Here is a 9,161-nt window from a genome sequence, read left to right as displayed (position 1 = left end):
TCACGCCCTGACCGTCGATTGCTTTGTATGTTTCTATTTTTTGTTTGGTCAGGGTGTGATGTGGGTGGGCATTCTATGTTTTTATGTCTAGGTTGTGTATTTCTATGTTTTGGTATGGTATGGTTCTCAATCAGGGACAGCTGTCTTTCGTTGTCTCTGATTGAGAACCACACTTAAGTAGCCTGTTTTCCCACTTTTAGTTGTGGGTGGTTATTTTCTGTTTAGTGTTGGTTAAACCTTGCAGAACTGTTTCGGAGATTCTTTTTGTTATTTTGTATTCAGTGTTCAGTCAGTTAAGCTAATGCATTTTGGTCCAATAACTCTTCTTCTTCCGACAAAAGCCGTGACACATATAATGTAAGTGCTTTATATATTGTACCCCAGGAAGAGTGAGGATCCCTAATAAATACAAATAATGCTGTTTTTACTGTACACTGAGAATACAAAACATTAAGAACATCTGCACTTTACATGACAGTCTGACCATGTGAATCCAGGTGAAGTCTATGATCCCTTATTGAGGTCACTTGTTAAATCCACTTCAATCAGAGTAGATGAAGGAGACAGGTTAAAAAATATTAGTAAGCTTTCAGACAATTGAGACATGGATTGTGTATGTGTGCCATTCAATGTGAAATATACTTATTCATGTCACTGATGGAGTGCTAAGGTTTAGAGGGTCTACACCAGAAGTTAAGGGTTATAGGAGGACGGTATGTAGTCTGCCACTAAGCTTGGAATGTGTTGAGTGTAGGAAAGCGATTACATGTGGCAGACATTGATAAGGGGAGACGGGTGGAGATCTTAGAACCTAACAATGTCACTGAGGGAGAGGGGGAATGTATAACGTTTACATTATGTCAGGATATGTTATTGTTAGCCATCAGGGATCCTCTGAGAGGAGAAGAGACAGTCTGGTACCAATCACCATGACAGCCTTGAGTTAGGGAGGAGTGAGCACTTTGGGGTAGAGGTCAGGTTAGATGAAGTGAGGAAGAACAGATATCACTAAGGTTCTGTCGAACAACAGCGACGCATTGGCTGTTCAGATGTGGAGGAGAAGACTCAGCCTAGGAGAAAGGGATAAATATCAGTGTTTGTGACATGTCGTTTCTCTGAATGACAGCTGTATCAACCCTTTGGGAATAATTCAACTTGGTTAAGCTTCTCTAGTGTCCGTGAGTTATTTACTACGAAAATTAGAACACTTTGAACAGGGTATGGTGGTAGGTGCCAGGCGCACTGGTTGGTGTCAAGAACTGCAACGCTGCTGGGTTTTTCATGCTCAACAGCCGTGTGTATCAAGAATAGTCCACCACCCACAGGACATCCAGCCAACTTGACACAACGGTTTGAAGCATTGGAGTCAACATGGGCTAGCATCCCTGTCGAACGCTTTCGACACCTTGTAGAGTCCAAGCCCTGACGAATTGAGGCTGTTCTGAGGGCAACTTAATATTAGGAATGTGTTGCTAATGTTTGGTATACTCAGTGTATAAGTTGACCCTCAATAATCAAATGGATAGGTATAAGTAATTATACGTTTTTTTTTTCTCCCCCAATTCGTTACAATCATTGGCAGCAGAGAACTGGAAGGAAAGGTGGCCAAAGCAGGAATTGGCTTTGGGGGTGACCAGTGAAATATACCTGCTGTAGCGCTTGCTATGGGTGGGTGCTGCTATTGTGACCAGTGAGCTAAGGCGGGGCTTTACCTAGCGAAGACTTATAGATGACCTGGTGCCAGTGGGTTTGGCGACGAATATGAAGCGAGGGCCAGCCAACGAGAGCATACAGGTCACAGTGGTGGGTAGTATATGGGGCTTTGGTGACAATTTGCTGAGTAGAGTGTTGGAGGCTATTTTGTAAATGACATTGCCGAAGTCAAGGATCGGTAGGATAGTTAGTTTTATTAGGCTACGTTTGGCAGCATGAGTGAAGGATGCTTTGTTGTGAAATAGGAAGCCAATTCTAGATTTAATTTTGGATTGGAGATGCTTAATGTGAGTCTGGAAGGAGAGTTCAGTCTAACCAGACACCCAGGTATTTGTAGTCAGAACCATCCAGAGTGGTGATGCTGGACGGGCGGGCAGGTGCGGGCAGCAATCAGTTGAAGAGCATGCATTTATTTTTACTTGCATTTAAGAGCAGTTAAATGGAGCCCACGGAAGGAGAGTTGTATGGCATTGAAGCTCGTCTGGAGGTTAACTAACACAGTGTCCAAAGAAGGGACAGAAGTATACAGAATTGTGTCGTCTGCGAAGAGGTGGATCAGAGAATCACCAGCAGCAAGAGCGACAACATTGATGTATACAGAGAAAAGAGTCGGCCTGAGAATTTAACCCTGTGGCACCCCCATAGAGACTGCCAGAGGTCCGGACAACAGAGGCCCTCTGATTTTACACACTGAACTCTGTCTGAGAAGTAGTTTGTGAACCAGGTGAGGCAGTCATTTGAGAAACCAAGGCTGTTGAGTCTACCGATAAGAATGTGGCGATTGACCGAGTCGAAAACCTTGGCCAGGTTGATGAATACAGTATTGTCTCTTATCGATGGCAGTTAGGATATCGTTTAGGACCTTGAGCATGACTGAGGTGCACCAATGACCAGCTCAGAAACCAGATTGCATATCGGAGAAGGTACGATGGGATTTGATATGGTGATCTGTTTGTTAACTTGGTTTTCGAAGACCTTAGAAAGGCAGGGTAGGGTAGCTACAGGTCTGTAACAGTTTGGGTCTAGAGTGTCTCTCCCTTTGAAGAGGGGGATGACAGCGGCAGCTTTCCAATCTTTGGGGATCTCAGACGATATGAAAGAGGTTGAACAGGCTAGTAATAGGGGTTGCAACAATTGTGGCGGATAATTTGAAAGGGTCCAGATTGCATTGCCCGGCTGATTTGTAGGGGTCCAGATTTTGCAGCTCTTTCAGAACATTGGCTATCTGGATTTGGGTGAAGGAGAAATGGGGGAGGCTTGGGCAAGTTGCTGTGGGGGCTACAGGGCTATTGACCGGGGTAGGGGTAGATGGGTGGAAAGAATGGCCAGCCGTAGAAAAATGCTTGTTGAAATTCTCTATCATGGATTTATCGGTGGTGACAGTTTCCTAGCCTCAGTGCAGTGGGCAGCTGGGAGGAGGTGCTCTTATTCTCCATGGACTTTACAATGTCCCAGAACTTGTTGGAGTTTGTGCTACAGGGTGCAAATTTCTGTTTGAAAAAGCTAGCCTTTTCTTTCCTAACTGTCTGTGTATATTGGTTCCTAACTTCCCTGAAAAGTTGCATATCGCGGGAGCTATTCGATGCTAATGCAGTACGCCACAGGATATTTTTGTGCTGATCAAGGGCAGTAAGGTCTGGAGTGAACATAGGGCTATGTCTGTTCCTGGTTCTACATTTTTTTGAATGGGGCATTCTTATTTAAGATGGTGAGGAAAGCACTTTTAAAGAATAACCAGGCATCATCTACTGACGGAATGAGGTCAATATCCTTCCAGGATACCCGGGCCAAGTCGACTAGAAAGGCCTGCTCGCTGAAGTGTTTTCGGGAGCGTGTGACAGTGATCGTTTGACCGCAGACCCATTACGGATGCAGGCAATGAGGCAGTGATCACTGAGATCCTGGATGAAGACAGCAGAGGTGTATTTGTAGGACAGGTTGGTTAGGATTTTATCAATGAGGGTGCCCGTGTTTACAGATTTGGGGTTGTACCTGGTAGGTTCATTGATAACTTGTGAGATTGAGGGCAATGTCCCACTTTAGGTCCCCTAACAGTATGAGCTCTGACGATAGATGGGGGGGCAATCAATTCACATACTGCATGTGATTGGAACCGTAGCAACAGAACATATGATGCAACAACCGCATCTAAACAGCATTGTCTGAAAAGCATCTAAACAATATTTTGTACTGCTGGGAAATAAAGGTCTTCACTTTTATTTATTCCTCAATTTCCTCATCACTGAACACATCCACAGCCAAACTCATTCCATAAACCAGTCTAAAAAACAGGTTGCATGGTCAAAAAACAAAATGCAAGTTAGTGACCAAACAGCTAGACTTGTTAACAATGTACCACATCTCTGGTGAGCACAAGCGAGTATATGTAATATTGTTTAGAAAAGAGACGTGTGTCAGCTAAGCTAACAGTACCTAAATTCATTACTCTAAATTCAGCCATGTTTGTTTGACAAGCGTGAACTCCATAATCCCAGAATGCATTCACTATAAGATGCACATAAACAAAGTCAGATGGCTGCGCCCATTGCCTGAAAAATATTAACTTAGTTTGGCCACTTCAGCACATTACAAATCTTGTATGTACTTATTAGTGTATACAAGAACCGGGGGACATGACTTGACAAGTCGTTTACCATTTTTGACAAATCACGAAGCAAATAAAATGTTATCAGCTCACAGATCTTCACCCCAAATACAAGCCTACTGCTTAGCCTAACCATAGCACGAAAGCTAAACCTGGATGACTAAAGCAAACTGGATGAAATATGGGAAAAAATCCACCAACATCTGTTTTAATCTTCAACATTGAAATGGTACCAAAAATAATTTAAGCATATGTTTTCCTTTATCTCCTCCATATCCTCTAACTGAAGCTAATTGTATGGATTTATTTTCTATTAATAATGTAAAATTAACAGCAATACAAATACTCACGTGAAGGTAATTACAGAGGAGGAACTTCTTGACGCAATTGAAGCCTGTAAGTCTGGGACAACTCCAGGGCTGGATGGCATACCAGTTGAGGTATACCAAACCTTTTTTTGATATACTCAGAGGACTGTTATTAGCATGTTTTAACCACTCCTATCTAAATGGTAGATTATCAGACACTCAACAAGTAAGTCTGATTTCATTATTAATGAAACAGGATACAAGTGGGAAATATAACGATCCAGTCCGTTTAAAAAAATTGGAGGCCTCTTACACAGTGTTGTGATGCAAAATGTATAGCGCACAGAATTAAAAGGTATTGTCGGGTATTATTAATTCTAATCAGACAGGTTTTTTACATGGACGATACATTGGAGATAATAAGGCATGTACTGGAAACAATAGAACACTAATGTAAAATCTGGGACACCAGGCCTGCTTTTCATAGCTGACTTTGAAAAGGCTTTTGATAAGTACGACTGGAGTTTATAAGTGCATGGATCACTTCAATTTTGGAGAATCTCTTATCAAATGGGTTACAGTTATGTATAGTACCCCTATGTGTAAAATAGTACATAATGGCTACTTCTCAAAGTTTTAAACTGTCAAGAGGAGTAAAACAAGGTTGTCCACTATTGGCATATTTATTATGGCTATTAAAATCAGCTCCAACAATATCAAGGGATTAGAAATGCAGGGCTTAAAAACAAAGGTGTCATTGTACGCTGATTAATGTTTTCTTTAAAATCCACAACTTGGATCCCTCCAGACCCTCATAGAGGATCTAGATAATTTGGTTGTAATCCAGAGGTTATAAAAATTATGATAATTGATATTACGTATTGGATCACAAAAAAAGTTTACTTTTGCATTACCATGTAGTTTACCAATGTTCTTATGGTTATGGAGATATACTCAGTATACATATCCTGACATAAATAAATGATCTCACTCCAATAAATTAATAGAAAATCAGCAAAAATAGATAGTACCCGCAAAACACTAGTCTCAACAGTGAAGACTCCGGGATGCTGGCCTTCTAGGCAGAGTTGCAAAGAAAAAGCCTTAGCTCAGACTGGCCAATAAAAATATTAAGATGGGCAAAAGAACACACTGGACAGCAGCCCGGAGTCTTCACTGTTGACATTGAGAACGGTGTTTTACGGGTACGATTTAATGAGCTGCCAGTTGAGGACTAGTGTGGCATCCGTTTCTCAAACTAGACACACGAATGTACTTGTCTTCTTGTTCAGTTGTGCACCAGGGCCTCCCACTCTTTCTATTCATGTTAGAACCAGTTTGCGCTGTTCTGTGAAGGGAGTAGTACACCACGTTGTAAGAGATCTTCCATTTCTTGGTAATGTCTTGCATGGAATAGCCTTCATTTCTCAGAACAATAATAGACTGAGTTTCAGAAGAAAGTCTTTGTTTCTGGACATTTTGAGCCTGGTATTGAACCCACAAATGCTGATGCTCCAGATACTCAACTAGTCTAAAGAAGGCCTGTTTTATTGCTCCTTTAATCAGGACAACAGTTTTCAGCTGTGCTAACATAATTGCAAAAGGGTTTTCTTATGATCATTTAGCCATTTAAAATTATAAACTTGGCTTAGCTAACACAACGTGCCATTGGAACACAGGAGTGATGGTTGCTGGTAATGGGCCTCTGTGTAGATATTCCATAAAAAATCAACCGTTTCCAGCTACAATAGTGATTTACAACATTAACAATGTCAACACTGTATTTCTGATCAATTTGATGTTATTTAATGGACAAAAACAAGGACATTTCTAAGTGAACCCAAACTTTTGACTGGGTGTGTATTTGAACTTTTGAATGGGGGATTGGAAGTGACTCAGACGATTACATTGAGGAAGCTACAATCTATCTGCAATATTAAAGCTGATCTACTCATAATAAAATAAATGGGGATGAAACCATTTAGGGGGGGGTTTATTTATTTATTTATTTTTTTTACTCCATGGGAGGTTGAAATCGGCGACGGATCATGGGGGGGATATGATGCAGGAAATATTCCTATGATGGGGGATTTATCAATAAATGGGTTGCAAGTTTATACGCTAAATAAAATCCCTGGAAAGGAGGGGGGTCTGAGCTGGCAACCCTGAGGTACCATATTTACAATCTGTTGAAGGTTCAAAACAACCGGGAAATGGGAAGTCTTGGATGTCTTCATACTTGATCTGGAGAAACGTCTAGAGAAGTGCTGGGGCTGTTGTTGAAGAGAAGTTGTCTGGCTCAGTAAAGGCTTAAACATAAATTGTCCACAACAGTGAAATGGGCTACATATGTGAATTAATGAGGCGGAACACATCACAATTCAAACTTTTTTTAGTAAAACTTGTTAGAAAATAATTTGAACTTCACAATTTGAAACTACCTATAGATACCGATAGCCTCACTGTTATGTAATTTTGTTACTTTTTATTTTGTTACTTTAGTGTATATAGTCTATATTTTCTTAACCAATAATGCAGTTCAAGAAATAGAGTTAAGGGCTTTCACGGTTAGGTCTACACATGTTGTATTCGGCGCGTGTGACAAATACAATTTGATAACTTTTTTGAAATCCAGAGTATTTTCCACGTAGATTCCATGTCACATTCCGTTGATTCAATCAGTGTGTTCCCAGTGGAAAGTGTTTTATAAAGGAGGGCCAACACATGAAATAGAGCCTGGCTAATTCCCTGTTTGATCCTTGGCACTCAGATTCAAGTTGTGGACTAGATGAAGGGACAGATCTGTGGAAAGGCTGATGGGGAAGTCAGACAGGAATACCATACACCCAGTGGATGCCTGACCAATAGCCCAGTCAGCTTCACCCATTCCTGGGTGCTTCCTTCCGAAAACTGCCGTGACAAGTCTGGTATATCTTAGCCTACTGCCTATGCTGCATCACTTTTACAAATGTCAGTTAATTTAGTTTACATATTACTGCACCCATCTATCCCAAAATGTCACATGAAGATCGAGTCTGTAAAGCTGGAGAAGCACGTGATTGTTGATGGCAAGGAGTCCAAATGCTACTGAGTATGTGATGCGCTGTCTGCCTGGCTGCCTCCCAGTGAGGACCATCCCTGTCACCAGTGGTTTCTAACTGCCTCCCCACCGGTAAGTCTACAAAACTGTTTTACTGAAGATGTCAAACAGTATCTGATGTAGTCAATGAACACATCTGCAAATCCTAATTCCTCATTTTCTTTCCTATTCAAGATTTCAATTTGAATGGGTCTGAGCAACATCTATGATAAGAGTGTGGACCTGAGGGAGACTGCAGAAGACCATTTGGTTTGTCGCTGCACTGAAGTGCTTAATTTCATTGTCATCTTTGCCACAAACACAGTTCTTTTATTTCACCAATATTCTGAATGACTGTTCCTAATATACATTTGAGTACATTTCAAGCAGCATTGCAAAACCCATTGTTTTCTGAAAATAATAAAAAATAAATGGTGGGACTATGAAACATAATAATTTAAGACTTCAGAAAGTATGTGCCTTCAGAAAGTATTCACACCCCTTTGCTTTCTCCCGAATTCTGTGTTATATTACATTTAGATTTTGTCACTGATCTACACATGATACTGCATAATATCAAAGTAGAATTTTGTTTGTAGAACATTTTGCAGTTTTTTTTAAAAGCTGAAACGTCTTGAGTCAATGTATTCAACCCATTTGCTATGGCAAGCCTAAATAAGTTAAGGAGTAAAAATGTGCTTAACAAATCACATAAGATGCATGGACTCATTCCGTGTTCAACAATAGTGGTTAACGTGATTTTATTTTAAATAACTACCCCATCTCTGTACCCCAGCCACATCTATCTATATATATATATATATATATATATATATATGGTCCCTCAATCGAGTATTGAATTTCAAGCAAAGATGCAACCACAAAGCTCAGTGAGGTTTTTCAATGCTTCGCACCAAGGGCACAGATTGGTAAAAAAAAAAAGCAAACGCTTAATATCCCTTTGAGCATGGTGACATTATCAATTAGGCTTTGGCTGGTGTATCAATACACTCAGTCACTAGAAAGATACAGGTGTCCTTCATAACTCAGTTGCCGGAGAGGAAGGAAACTACTCAGGGATTTCACCATGAGGCCAATGGTGATTTTATAACAGTTTCAGAGTTTAATTGTTGTGATTTGAGGATGGATCAACAATGTAGTTTCTTCACAATACTAACCTAAATGAAAGAGTGTAAAGAAGGAAGCTTGTACATAGTAAAAATATTCCAAAACATGCATCCTGTTGGCAACAAGGCACTTAAGTAATACTGCAAAAAATGTGGTATGCTTGTTTTTTTTCGGATAAAAACATGAAACACAGCTACAGTTGAAGTCGAAGTTTACATACACCTTAGCCAACTACATTTAAAATCAGTTTTTCACAATTCCTGACATTTAATCCTCGTAAAAAAATCCCTGTTTTAGGTCAGTTAGGATCACCACTTCATTTTAAGAA

General features: G+C 40.4%; 1 long non-coding RNA gene across 1 annotated transcript; it reads left to right on the top strand.

Moving 5' to 3' along the window:
* Positions 1–218: 218 nt before the first annotated feature.
* On the top strand, positions 219–7,790 carry LOC110521959. The gene is made up of 3 exons (XR_002473247.1): positions 219–357; positions 7,397–7,553; positions 7,655–7,790. It is a non-coding gene; the product is annotated as an uncharacterized LOC110521959 (long non-coding RNA).
* The last annotated feature ends 1,371 nt before the right edge of the window (positions 7,791–9,161 follow it).

This window comes from Oncorhynchus mykiss, chromosome 4 (genome assembly GCF_013265735.2).
Source record: "Oncorhynchus mykiss isolate Arlee chromosome 4, USDA_OmykA_1.1, whole genome shotgun sequence".
NCBI classification, from domain to species: domain Eukaryota; kingdom Metazoa; phylum Chordata; class Actinopteri; order Salmoniformes; family Salmonidae; genus Oncorhynchus; species Oncorhynchus mykiss.
This window is presented reverse-complemented; position numbering and strand designations above follow the sequence as displayed.